Raw genomic sequence first — 14,794 nt, 5'->3', positions numbered from 1 at the left:
CCTGTAACTTCACTATGTTTACAATTTTGGACTTAGGTAAAGTCAAGGTAAATAATTTATCCTCTTGACCGCCCTGGCTTGACTATGTCAAGTATTACTCAGCATTATTAAATAAATACTTGTAATGGTTATTTTAACAACAACAACAACAACAAACAAGATATGCTGAGTGTTGGGATAGATGCAGTTTCCAGAGAGGAAGCGGTAATAGGTGTCTCACATGGACCCTTCCCAAAGGGCTGCTTGGGAGGAGAAAACCTTGGGACTTGGAGCTTCATGATACTCCAGACCCTTCCAGAAAAGGGGAGTGAAGTCACATCCTCTGTGGGCAGATTTGGGGAGGAGCTAGGGTCGTGGAAGGTGGTGGGAAATAAGAAATATGGCCCCTGCAGTGATCAGAAAACCTGAGGCAGCTCCCTCCCCTGCTCACAGGGATGAACTAGCTTCTCACCTCAGGCATGATTCCTCCTGCAGACAGGAGCAGCTAGAAGAAGGAAGGAAGCCAGGATACAAGGGAGTTGCCACTGGTGGACGGCAGCTGAGGTGTCGAGGAGCACGGAGATTAGGGGAGGGCCCAACTCACCCTCGTGGAAGCACACAGGAAGGCACTCCAGTAGCCTCAGAGCTAGGGTTGGGAGGACCATGACAGATTTGAAGTTGAGTAGGGAGAAAGTAGGAAGAGACTTCTTTTCCCGTGTATAGGCATCATTTTCTATGTTTGGTATAACAACATCATTAACTTGGCATTTCCTCTACCTTGCTCAAAGACTTTGAACAAGTTGGGGAGGAGCCAAGGCAACTTTCTGGAAGGAGATCTTTATGCCCGTGTCTCAGCCTCTATCCCATCAGCCCCTAGTGATGCAGACTCAGATCTATAAGCCTGGGTGGCGGCAGCAGGTAACCCAAGGGACACAACCACACCATTCCTTCTGAAAACCAGCCCAGGATATGACAGTCCACACCCACAAACTTCAAAGAGCTGAAATATGCCTCATGGCGCTGGCTTCTCTGGTAGGAGCCATGCAAGAATCAAAAAGTTAACTGTTCATGGTTCAGAGAAAGCTCAGAAAGAGAAATGGCTGACTCACCAAGAGTCACAGAAGGAGCCCAAGAGCCAAGATGTAAACCCAAGGGAAGGGTCTCTGCAGAGTCACTGGCATCCATAATCTACTCACAGAGCTCTGAGTTTGACATCGACTGTTTATTGAGCATGTACTATGTGCCATGCCCTGTGCCAGACACTAGAAATACAAAAATGACAGTGATGTGTACAGTCTCTGCTTTCAAAGACTTCCATAGTTCACTGGGAAAAAAATAACATGAAACCATATCTTTGCAACAAGCAGAGCCATTTTAAGGGGTAGGCGGGATCAAGTTACTTCCTCTCAGCAGCACTTTCAGTACAATGCCTTAACTCACTTTGTAGGAAAGGAAACCGAGGTTGGGAGAATTAACCACTCATCTTCATGGCCACACTAGCTAGAGAGACTTCGGTTACACTGGGAAAGATACTCACACTGTCTCCTCTGCCTGTCTCTCCTCACCGGTAGCTTGGACTCCACCAATACGTGGGTAACACACAGAACTCAGGTGAACAGCTTGGATGCAAATCCAAGTCAGAAACCAAAAGCCTTCCCCGAAAAAGCTCCGGAGAACCTTGTGTGGAATGTAGGCTCTTCCTGTAAGGCCGCTGCTCTCTTACATGAACACAATCTCTACCCTGGCTCTGGACTGTGAGCCCCGGGAGCCATGGCCCAAGCTTCCAGAACACCCAGATTTGGGGAAGACTAAGTTAGCCACTTGGTCTGAAACAGCATTGCACACGTAGGGCGCAGCGCCACCTCGTGGCAACGCGAGGAAGCGGCCGCAGAGGCCGGAGGCACCAGGCGCACCCTGGCGGCCTGAAGGAAAAGGAAACTGAGACTCCAGTAACAAAGCGACGGGTTCACAGAGTGAAGAGCTGTATGGGCTCTTTTTCTCTCTGTGGGTTGGACACGCCTTACTCCAAGCTACCCTTCCCGAAAATAATATCTTTCCTGGGTGTGTGGCTCTTTCTTCTAAGATGTACCCCTGGCTCCCCTACACCAAGCATATACACCCATGGGGAAAGCACCCAAGACTCAGTGTGTGGCCCAGGCAGTCTTTCAGTTCCTCCCTGCAGTCTGAGGGAAAGACAAAACTGAAAACCTGCTCCGCCTCGTTCCCAGCAGGCTTGTAAGCCTCAAAGGGCTGGAAAACAAAACCATCATTATTCAAATTTTCTGCTTCATAATAACCTTAGCAACTGTTCGATTACAATTTTATGAATCTTAAGTGCCCCCCAAAGCCATGTATTGAAAGCTTCATTGCCTGTGAGAGACACTACCAGCAGGTGGTAGGATTCCTTAGGAGGTTGGGCCCAGCAGAAGGGGGTTGGGTCATTGGGCTTGTGCCTTGCAAAGCATGATGATAGTCCATGCTCACATTCTCCCCACCGCTCCCCCCCACCCCTCCCTCTCTTTCTCCAGCTGCCATGAATTAAATAGTTTTGCTCAGCCATATTCCACCCACACACACCATGTTCTGCCTCCCTACAGGCCCAAAATAATGTCATCAAATGACAATAGACTTAAACCTCAGAGACCATGAGCTAAAATGACCCCTTCCTTCATCACATACTTGTCACAGCCGTGGAAAGCTGAGTAGCAAGCCTGTAGTGTCCAAGCGAATCCCAGTACACTCAGAGTATTGTCCCCAGGCCATGACTTTTACATATTCCTCACACAGCATCATTCAGTTGTCATTGTCCACCCCCACTCTGAGCATGCAGCTGAGATCCAAATACTCAACCTTCCAAATAGGAAGTGTCAATAATCTTAAGAATTTTAATACATAAAACTTATAAAAGAGTCAATTTGCGGGGAGGGAGGACAGGGTCTCTCTATGTAGTCCTGACTGTCCTTGAATTCCCTCTTTAGACTAGGCCAGCCTTAAACTCATAGATCTGCCTGTCCCTGCGTACCACCACATCCGTGAGGAGCCGGTTCTTTAGACTTTCCCAGTGCATTGTGAAGGAGAAGCCTAAAGACGGCTTCAGTGGAGGCGCAGAAGCACCGTGTGCACTGCCCCTGGTGGCCTGGCATTTATACAGTCTGTGAACACCTCCATCCATCCGGAGAGCAGTGTTCCTTCTATCCACCTGCGTTCCATTCTGTTCCTCAGGGGTGGCACTCAGGCCCCTGATACTAGACATGAATCATGAGAGCAAAACTGGCCCCACTTCCGAGTCCAGGGCCTGAAGTCTCAAGACAGAATAAAAATCACCATCATAGGGGTGGGGGCAGAAGTAAGAAGCAGCCTTAACCCTAAAGCTTATCCTAAAATAGATGGCGTGTGATGGTTTGAATGAAAATGCCCTTCATAGGTCCACAGGGAGTGGCTATTTGGAGGTTTGGCCTTGTAGTAGGAATGGCCACTGAGGTGAGCTTTGAGGTTTCAAATGCTCAAGCCAGGCCCAATCTCCCTCCCTCTCTCTCCTTCCTCTCTCCGTCTCTCTCCCTCTCTCCCTGTCTCTGTCTCTCTCTCTCTCTGTCTCTCTCTCTCTCTCTCTCTCTCTCTCTCTCTCTCTCTCTCTCTCTCTCTCCTACACCCACCCATCCAGATGTAGAACTCTCAGCTCCTTCTCCAGGACCATGTCTGCCTGCATTCCGCCATATGCTTTCTTGCCATGATGATAATGAACTAAACCTCTGAACTGTAAGCCAGCCCCAACTGCATCTGTTCACAGCAATAAAACCCTAACACATAGTGCCTACATACCAGCGCCACAGCAACCACGGGAGTTGGCTGTCTGGGACTACAGTGTCCTACATTAGCATATCTTCTAAAAGTCCCTCTGAAATTCTGTCCTGGGCAAGCTCTAACGTCTCTTCCCCGCTCTTCCAGCTTCTCCCCAGGGGTCGTCTGTGCATCTCTTACACACAGTGGTTATGTCTGATTTGTTCTCCTGTGTGAAATCGTCTTCCTCTGTGATGGTTTTCTGAGGAGGACCAGAGCCTGGATTTATATCTGAGTACCCAGAGCCCAGGCTCCGACAGCAGAGATGACCCACTAAGCATGTGGATTACATCACTCTGAGATGTGCCCTCCTCCTGTTGGAGTTTCCATGCCTAGGATATCACAATGGAGCTCCTATTCTCTCTTAAGTTCAGTGACAGACTTGGAAACATCAAAGGTAATGTGGGAAGCTCCCAGAACTCCATCTTCCTCTCTGAGTACCTCCCTTGTCCTTTAGTGCCAAAGAGGGAGATGACTTTGACTGGTCAGCTTATAGGACAGAGGCCAGGGCAGAGTTGACCAGGATCTATGCCCTGTTTGTGCAGTAAGCTCCACTCTGTGTTAACTCACACTACTGCCCTTCCACATGGTTAGGCAGGACACACACAAGAATAGTGCAGATTTGAGGAGAACGAACCCTCCAGACTGAGTCCAGGCGAACCCGGTTCTCCACATGGGACTTGTGAAACATGCCTACCTTCTACCAATGTTACCTCTGCTTCCTCCCCTATTCTTCATCTAGGTCTCTCTAGATGGGCCTAAGGGTAGTGGTTGCTAAGACAGAGATCTGTCTGGGTCCCCAGCTATAGCATATGTATATGAGGCCACTACCTCAGGGAAAGTCCCATCATCCAGGGTCAATAGTTCAGCAGGAAGGTGAGCCACACCACAACTGGAACTGGAGCTATATCTGAGAAAGTCAGTAAATGCTTCAGAAAAAACCAAGTGTAAGCCTGGCCTTGAAGCACACATGAGAGTCCATAGTGATCTGGATTGTGAGACATGAATTACAGCAGAGCTCAGACGTGTTTGGAGAGGAACAGAGTCTAGATTTGCTGATTGTGTGGATAAAGATATTATAGAGACAGTCCAGGTAAGATGAACATACGGGATAAGACCCTACGATGTCGAGCAGAGATGATACCAGGGGATCGTGGGAAACGGTTGAACATGGGAGGCCGCCATCCAGGAGCAGACTGGGCTCTGGCTCAGAAGAATCTGGCAGACATTTTGCAGGATGAATTGGAGACAAATAAGACCAGTTCATAAGCCAAAACAATAGCCAGGCAAAAAGAAGTAAGAGTGGGGTCCTAGAAGAGGCAGAGAGCACAGAACCTGGAAGACCAAAACTGTGAGGGAGAGAGATGCTCTGTAAATGCTGGCATGCTCTGCAGGAAGACCTTGAGAACAAGGCACCTTCAGCAGAACTGTTAGGGAAGCTGGAGCTGAGTTGTAGAAAGGTAAGTCTGGCTGCCTGCCCTGGGGCCTCTCCCCTTTACCTCCTACCACTACTCCCAGAACATTCTATCCAACCGGTAGCATCCAATTTGTCTTCTGTCAATTCTGAGAGCAACCCTTCTTTCCCACCTGGATAACTCCTAGCTATTTTTGAGTTCTCAGCCCCAGCATTTCCTCCTCCCGATGTCATCCTGAGCCCTGCCCTCCCAGAGGCTCAGTGGACAGCTTCTTCTTCCTCTCCCACAAAACACACCCTGCTGGTGTGCTGGGTCCGCTGCACAGCTCTTCTCCATGAAGAACAGAGATCCATTTATCCAACCAGGATACAGCAAGGTTGCAACTCCCAGGTACAGAGAATGCTCCATGGTACAGATGCAGTCCCTGCTCCCAAGGGGTGTGTGACAAAGGAGAAAAAGAAGTAACCAGGTAACAGAGACTGTCCATATCCTGAAGGCCACCTCTTCCCACCCCAACACACACACACACACACACACACACACACACACACACACACATACCCCACCCCACCTAGGATAAAATAAAGAAGGGGGGGGAATGTGACAGATGACATGGTAATGCCCCCTCTCTCTCTCTCTCTCTCTCTCTCTCTCTCTCTCTCTCTCTCTCTCTCTCTCTCTCTCTCTCTCTCTCTCTCTCTCTGCCAGCAACCATATGGAATAGGCTCTACACAATGTTTGCACAGCTAAGAGAGGACAGGACGGTTTTGAAGTAAGAAGTCTAGAAGGCAGCTGAGAGGTGAGAGCTGGATCTCAGGCAAGATGACAAGCAGGAAGGAGCTTTTGGTAACTCTACCATTAAACATGTCACAGACAGGGAAAGCACGAGGGGTCCTGAAGCCCCCAGGAAGCAGGAAGAGTCATTCGCTTCCCTCAGCACTGCCCCATGCCACTGCCAGTGACATTCGCAGAATGCCCTCAGAGCAGGAAGCTGCTCCCACTCAGAACACATCCTCCTTAAGGAATGAGGACAGCAGCCTGCCTACTCCCTACAGCCCTCTGTGGAGCAGTGATGCTCTTGATATGGAATGTTCCTGCTCCAAGCAGCATCAGAGGCTGTGGGGAGAAGACAGGCTGCCACTATGCACCACTGCAGACAGCAAATCATACATACCTCTAGGCTCCAGACTCACTGATGGTTTATCTTCCTAGTTCATTGCAAGATTTCAGGTATCTGTGGGCTGGGAATAGCCAGTGTAGGCTGCTTCCCTATTATGCATGAGACACTAAACCTAACACTGCAAAAAAAAAAAATTAAAAATTAATATTTTTTAAAGTGCCCATGTGCACTCTGTGGGGTTAGAGAGATGGCTCAGCAATTAAAAGTGCATGCCTATACAAACATGAAGACCTGAGATTAGATCTCAGTGCCCACATAACCAGCCAGATAAGTCTCATGAGTATCTGTAACCCTGGTGCTGTTGGGGCAAAGACAAGAGGATTTCTGGGGCTTACCAGCTGCCAACCTAACTGAAAAACACAAGTTCCAGGTTCAAGGAGCAACCCTATCTCCAAGGAAGAAAAGAGAGGGATAGAGGACACTCCATGTCCTCCTCTGGCTCCCACGTACACATAGATGTGAACACCACCAAGTACATGCACACATGTGCTTGTGCAACATGCACACCCACACACATGCGCACAAAGGGGGAATAAAAGTAGCAGGTCAGAGGTGAAGGCTGGATCTCAGGCAAACTCCATCCTAATAAAAAGAGGCTGTTGTCATTTGCTTGCTGGTGATGTTGGAGACAGTTCATCTCTTTGGCCTCCATTTCTCACCTATAAAGTAAGAATTATAGTGACAGCTCCTGTCCCACTGAGATGTTATGAGAATTAAGTGGAATATTCACTAAAGCAGAGTATGCCATAAAAGTTCACATTTATTACTTTCTGCTTTTCAGAAAGAGTCCCACAAGCCAGTACTCCAAAACCTGAGGGCATAGAATAGCAAGCTCATGGCCACAAGTTAGCCCCAGTTCAACATGAGCTACACAATGACAACCTGCCACAAGGAAGGGAGGAAGAAAGGAAGGGAGGGAAGAAGGATAGAATGAGAGAGAAAGTAAGGGATGAGAAATAGGGAAAGGAAAGACAAAGGGATGGAGAAAGGTAAGGAGGGAAAGCTCAGACTACCCCAGAGATGTTTGCTCTAATTTAGACACAAACGGAGAGTCATACAGAGACAAACACATTCAGACATACACAGACTCACAGATATACACACATACACATACAGACACACACACCAACACAGACACACATTCCTCAGTTTAAGGCAGCACACTCCTTCTGTCACCAGGCAGCTTCTCTCTACCTTGTCACAGAAACATACCTGACAAATTCTACCATCTCTCCATTTTCCCATGCAAACTGTCAAATTCACATCCTTGCATGTGATCTGTATTAATGAGATGGACTTGACTATTAGAATCAGCTCCTAAACTCAATGGCTCGACACAATGAAGACTGAGTTAAGGCTGGGGTGTTCCAGTCCACAAAGACATTCAGGACTCAAGGCTTGGTACTGCAATCTTGCAGGGCCTTGGAGTTCCCACCCAGGCTCCTCCACATTTAACCAGAAGAGAGAGGAACATAGGAGTAATGAGGAAACAAGAGGAAGAGACAGAGATACAGACAGATAGACGGATAGATGGATGGAGAAATAGACAGACAGACAGACGGACAGGACCACATAGTTGGTCTGTCCTTTTAGCACAACTTCTAAGGGCAAACCTCATCTCATGGACCTATCTTTTTGTAGGAAAGTATAGCCCCTCTGGGTGGCCAAGAAGGAAATGAAACCCATTTGATGAACATTCTATAGTCTCCTGCTACCTATTCTAGAAGCAGAGGCCCCTCTGGGAGATGACTTGAATGTTTACTTCTAGGAACATTCTCAGAAAATAGGCTCAAAAATAACATTCTATGTCTCCTTCCAATCTTGTCTCCGATAGCATCCTGTCCCATGGGGCAGCAAATGGAAGAGAAAGCTGGTCTTCAGCTGGGTTCAGCCTTCAGCTTTGCCAGGTCTTGTGAAAATCAGCCTCTAAGTGAAGCTCCCTGGTTTGCAACACAGAATACATAGGGTCTGAGAATTAAGGGCAGCACAGATAAAAGACAGGTGGATTAGGATTTCTTTTGCTTTCCTCTCCTAGCTGCCTGTGCCTTAACCACAACACGCTGTCACCCCTCTAGGGCCCCAGGCAAAGCTACTGTGAAGGCTGACATAAGCACTAGGGTTGGTTCTATGATAAGTCTACCTGGCTGTAACCAGACAGATGTTTGCTGTCATCAAGCAAGCAAACAAAATTCTCCACACCCAGTTTCCACTGCACCCCAAGCAACGCCAGCCCAATGTGCTTCAATCTCGAGCCCCACTCCCCGTGTGCTCCCCCACACTTCATTCCCGGCCTATCCAGGTGGCCTGTGGATGCTGGGAATCAACCACTATGAGAAATGATAATCTCCTCCAGACTCTGTCCCTAACTGCAAACTCGTTGGAGACATTCTCAAACAAGAGCTGTTCCTAATCAAACAGAAAATGGCGGCCTTCTTCAGCGCTCTCGCTCTTTAACCCCCTCCTGTCTCTGGCTCACCTTTGCTAGGGAAACAAAAAGTGACGCCCACCTACACACTCCTGGAAATGCCACCAGTCACCTGCATGCTGCTCGGAGAGCCAGAGTCATTGTTCTCCTAGCAACAGGAGGACTCCGGCTGTCCATATCTGTGCTCAGACTGCCAGCAGCAGACAGCGGGTGAGCAGTGTTGCTAGGAGAACCTGAACTTGGGTTTAAATTTGCAACCTTTTTTTTAATGCCACTGCTTCCTAAGGCTGCAAACAGACACAGTAACAGGATCCACAGAGCTGAGCCCAACCAGGAAATACCCAGCTTCAGACCCTAGCATGCTGCTCTCCCCCCCCACCCCTACCCATCCTCCACCACTTTTCTCTACTGGTTTTTAAGTTGTGCCTAACCACCCATATAAACATTTATGGAGAGTTTTGCACTGGACTGAGCACAGAGCTCCTTCGTGGTGCTGTCTGAGACTGCAGGCACCCCACCCTCAGGAGCTCCTATCTAGAGGAGGGAATGTAGGAAGCCGATCAACAGGTCCTCCTTCAATCAGGCTCCTCCAGAATGGAAGCAGCAGGGGAAGTTGGGTTATATATAGGAGCAGATGGCGTGTAGACAGAGAGAGAGAGCTGTGCAGGGCCAGGAATGGCTCCAAGGGTGAAGTGCTTGACACACAGCATGAGAACCTTGAGCCCTGATCTCCAGTACCAGTGGAAACAGACAGGCACAGAATGGAGGTGTGACTGGGTGCTGGTAACCGTCTAGGGCAGTAGTTCTCAGCCTGTGTCCACCCCCACCTAAGACCTTCCAGTACATCAAATGTTTACATTACAATTCATAACAGTAGCAATAACAGTCATGAAGTAGCAACAAAAATAATTTTACTGTTGGGGGTCCATCACAACATAAGAAATGTCATAAGGGTCACAGCGTTAAGAAGGTTGAGAACCTGCTGGTCTAGGGGAGCTCCAAGCTTAACAACCAGAAAAACTAGATCAAGTCACAGAGAAAGGGAAAAGTTGTAGCTTTAGCCCTTGGGCATGGGAGAGGCTTAAGGTTGGAAGTTCACTAAATAGACCCTGGCTTCATGTCCTCCCCTTTCTACTGCTGGTCCTGTTTAGACAGAGCTCCCACATCCTCCCAACATTTCTCCTCAATGTCTTGTGGGAACAAGAAGCTGCCATCTTAGGGAGCCTGGTTTGACTTCCTACGTCTACCTTTGTTCTTCTAACTCCCCTTCCGTGGTGCACATGTGGTTCCTGACACTAGGAACTGGAGGGACGGGGATCCTGGGACTAACAAGCTAGTCAATCTAGTCCAACCTTTGAGTTCTCAGTCCCAACAGAAGACCTTCTCTCAAAGCACAAAGTAGATGGCTCCTGAGGAATAACATCTAATGTTGACCTCTGACCTACATACACACACACACTTTTACACACACACATACAAACACTTGCACACATAAAGTAATATACATATATATATATACACACACACATACACACACACATACACACACATACACACACACACACACACACACACACACACCAAACAAGATGGTATTCAGCTATATCACGGATGTGCATATACATATTCTTATATGTAAGGATGTCTATTTCCGGGACTTGCTCACACATTTGTGGGGCCTCACAACTCTGAAATCCATGGAACAGGCTGCCAGGCTGGAAGCTCACAAAGAAAATAAAGCTGTAGTCATTGAGCAATTTTTTTTCTTCCATAGAAAAAGTTCAGTTTTCTTGCCAGGCCTATCACAGGAGGCCTACCTGTCACCCACCTAGCTCAGTGGCTAGAACACGAGACTCTTAGACAAGGGCTGTCTCTTTTACTTAAATAGGTGTTTGGCTATTTAAAATACTATTTAAAATAGGTGTCTATGAGATAAAAATACTACCACAGAGTAATCCTGTAAACCCAGCTCCTGTAAGATCATCATCTAGCATATAGATAGTTCCAGGGCACCAAGGTGAAAATATTTGCCACTTTACCAAATGAATGTCTGAGCTAGGCATGATGTTTCTACCCGTGGGCCCAGCACTCAGGATGCTGAGGTAGGAGGATCTTAAACTCAAGGCTACATAGACTCTGTCTCAAAAAAACAAAACCCACCTTATGTAGCAAAAGACTCCTCTAAAATAGATAAGGAACTCTGAAAAGTCCTCACTTGGAAAACAGAGCACCTTGGGCCAGTAATAGTTTTAAATGTCAACTTGTTGCAATCTCTAATCACCTGGGAAGACAGGTGGGATTGTCTAGATTAGCTTAGCCAGTGAGCTTGTCTGTCAGGATCATCTTGACTGAGGTGTAGTGAAAGATCACACTGAATATGGGCAGCACATCACCAGAGTGGGTAAGCACATCCTGCTGCACGGTATTCTGTTTCTCTCTGCTCTCAACTATGGATGTGACTGTGACCAGCTATTTGACTCCCTACCTTGACTTCCCCAAAATTGTAGACTGGAACGTGGAACTGTAAGCCAAAATGAATTCATTTTCCCATTAAAAATTTAAATTAAATTAAATTTAGAAGCAGGGCTGTAAAGCTAAGGTTTCATGGGCAAAACATTTGTAGTATAGACCCCACAGCCTGAGTTCAGGGCAGGGAAGGCGTGCTGGCAGAAGTGTGAGGTGGATGCTGATGTTCCCTGTCTTCCTTTTTTCAGTCCAAGATCCCAGTTCACTGGATGCTGGTACCCACGCTTAGGATGGATTATCTTCTCAATGAAACCTCCCTGGAAACACAAACACACCAACAGATTTGTCTCCTAGATGATTCTAAATCCAGTCATACTGACAATCAAGGTTAACCACAACAGGGAATCACTACGATTAAACAAGGGAAATATTAAATGAAGTCCTAACAGTATGGTCCTAACTCATGGCCTATGGTAGCAGGTATTTGATTTCAAGGGAATGAGGTGCATATTTCACACATCGAAGAAGCCCTCCAGGTTCTCCCCCAAATTCCTCAGTCCCTTCCAGGCATACACTGTGCCAACCCTGTGCTTCCCAACCTAAGGGCTGGGCTGTTCTCCCTCTAGAGGATCCTCCCTATATAATCCATACATTTTGCTCTCTATATCTATGTATCTCTATATCTGTCTTCTCCTTCTCTTCTCTGTATGTGTGTGTGTGTGTCCTCTGTCTTTCTCTCCACCCCTCTCCACGGCCACTCCCCTGGCCTCCTTCCTTGGCACTAGTGATCTCACCCGGAGAACAACTTCCCAATAAACCTGCCATTTATGTGTTCTGATCTGGCTTGAATTGGCTTCTTTTACTGATGGCAGAGAAACAGCCTATCACCAGGAGCATAAGCCCGAATTATGACCACACGACACCCTGTCCCTATGGGACTCTTCAGTGAGCTTCTGCTAATGTGGCTCACAACCATCTATAATGGGATCCAATGCCCTCTTCTGATGTCTGAAGACAGCTACAGTGTACTCATATGCATTAAATAAATAATTTTTTTTTTAAAAAAAAGTAATAAAGGAGGCCAGACATGGTGGCCCATGCCTTTAACCCCAGCAACTGTGAGGTAGAGGCAGGGACATGAAGGCCAGCCTGGTCTACAGAGTAAGTTTAGTACAGCACAGCTAGAGCTATGTAACAGGAGCCCTGTCTCAAAAAAAAAAGGGGGGGGGGGGAATAAAGGAACGCAGGCTGTCCACACAGGATCCCCACTTAAGTTACAGATCAGTCTAATGAGAACTGTGCAAGACTGTACTCAAGGACCAGAGAGAGACTTGGTTCAGTTCCCAGTATAACTTAATACTGCCCAAGCAAGCTTTGCCCTGTCCACTGCTTCAGGGGTGGATTCCTGCCCCTTGCCTCATCCAGCATGGCTTGGTCCTCGAAACCTGGTTAGAATGGTGAGCGAATGAAGGAAGGACAGACATACAAGACTCACTCACAGGCAAGCTGGGACTGGGTGGTTTCTCTTTGCTCTGACGGAGCACGGGTACCTTGAAGCAATCTGGACCATCAGCTGCGTATCACTGCAGGAGGAATCAGCCCGTCTCCATAGGATGTTTCTCCAGAGGAGCCGCATCCAGGCCCAATCAAGGAGGAGGGGGCTACAAACGCTAGCGGTTATACACAGAGCTCAATCCTTCCTATACATGGTGTACTCAGACTGGAAGAAGGCTTTGCCAATTCCTCCCCTGATCTATGCAGGGGAGTCTCTGCCATTTCCGTGGACCTGAGGCACTGGATCTTTGACATGGCTGTGTCGACATCCAGGAATACACTCAGTCAGGGCTTCCTCGGCTCCCCACAACCCCTGCACTTGCCTCCTCTCCACCCTCAGTGGTCGCTGGTCCCTCAGCCAGATGCATCTCTTGTGCACTGGCCTCAATGCCCAGACTGCCTCCTCAGCCAGCCTGCAAGCTCACCATTCCAGAGCTCCTTCAAGCTTTTGACCCAGCCCCCAACATACACACACACACACACACACACACACACACACACACACACACACAACCTGTCTTGGGAAAAAGAAGGAAGAGGGAGGAGGAAAAGGAAGGAAGGAGGGAGGAGAGAAAGAAAACAAGAAAGTCCATACTTAAGTGTAAACTCTGTTCCTCCCTCATCCAAGCCCTGACAGTTCCCAGCCTTCTGTCTGCCTCTAGTGATTTGTTACATAAAGGAATCACACACTGTGTGACCTATTCTGTCTGCTGCCTTTAACATAGCATAATGTTTCTGAGATGAGCCATGGTGCAGGGAGGATCAGCTCTTCATGCCTTTCCTGCAGTGGGATTCTAGTAGAACCATTGTATCTGAACATCAGAACAAATCATTGTTTTCTAGAAGTACTTAGACCCTGAAGAAACCATTGTAGAAAACAGTGATTGTCCTCTGTAATCTACAGAGTTGTTTTTCTGGGGGAGCTTTATGGCCTTTGCATGACTTTTGTCACAAGACAGTCCTGGCACACTTGGAGTGTCCTGAAATCTTGGGCTGTGCAAGCAGTGCGGGACGAAGTAAGGATGAGCTTCAATCTTTTCCTTCACAAAACACACAGACTAGATTAGGGGCTTTGGTGTGAGCAACTTGTTCTACCCAAAAACCTTTTGTGTGGCAATCAGTAAATATGCTTCTGTGTTCGAGATTCAGTCCACATCGCTGGGTCTCCCTGATGCCAGCAAGGCTGCTATTCATCCTCTTTTTTAATTGTCTCGTGTGACTCAGAACACCAACACTTTTGTAGCTGAGGAATGTTGCATTGCACAGACAGCATTGTATTTAGCCGTCCATCCATTGATGGACACTTAGGTTGTCTCACCTCTGCTGTTGGGAATAACGTGCAAAGAACAGTCAGATGTGGAGTTTGTTGGAGGGAAAGTGTAGCTAGATCAGTCTGTGTTCCAGACTTGAACAAAAGGAACTTAGTGACTGTTTAGTCTTCTAACAAACAACATGCAGAGTTGAGCATCTCACCCATTCCGGGCTCTTCCATCTGCCCTGCGCCGTGGCACACCCTCCCCAGCCCTCCACCCTGTGTCCTGAGTCAGTCTGTTCTGGCACACCGCACCTTCCCTACCATTCTGCACCCTAGCTCATCTTCTGTCTTCTAAGACTACCCTTCCCACCCAGCAGTGGGTCCAGGTTCCCGCAGACTCCAGGAAACATATCCAGAACACTGAGACAAAAAAGCTTCTCTTTATTCCCACACAGCCCCAGGATCCCCAAAACGCTTTTATCTTCAGATAAGGTCTGAATGGCAAATCATAGAATTCCAGACACTTGTTCACAGCTAGAAGTAAAACCATTTTAAAAATAGTGTCATAAGATGTAGTGACAAGTGCCTACATTCCCAGCACTGAGGAGGTTGAGGAAGAATAAATTCAAGGCCAGCCTGGGCTACATGACAAATTCAAGGCCAGCCTGGGCTACATGACAAAT

This window comes from Micromys minutus (assembly GCF_963924665.1).
Source record: "Micromys minutus genome assembly, chromosome: 1".
NCBI lineage: Eukaryota > Metazoa > Chordata > Mammalia > Rodentia > Muridae > Micromys > Micromys minutus.
Note: the sequence above shows the minus strand (reverse complement) of the source record.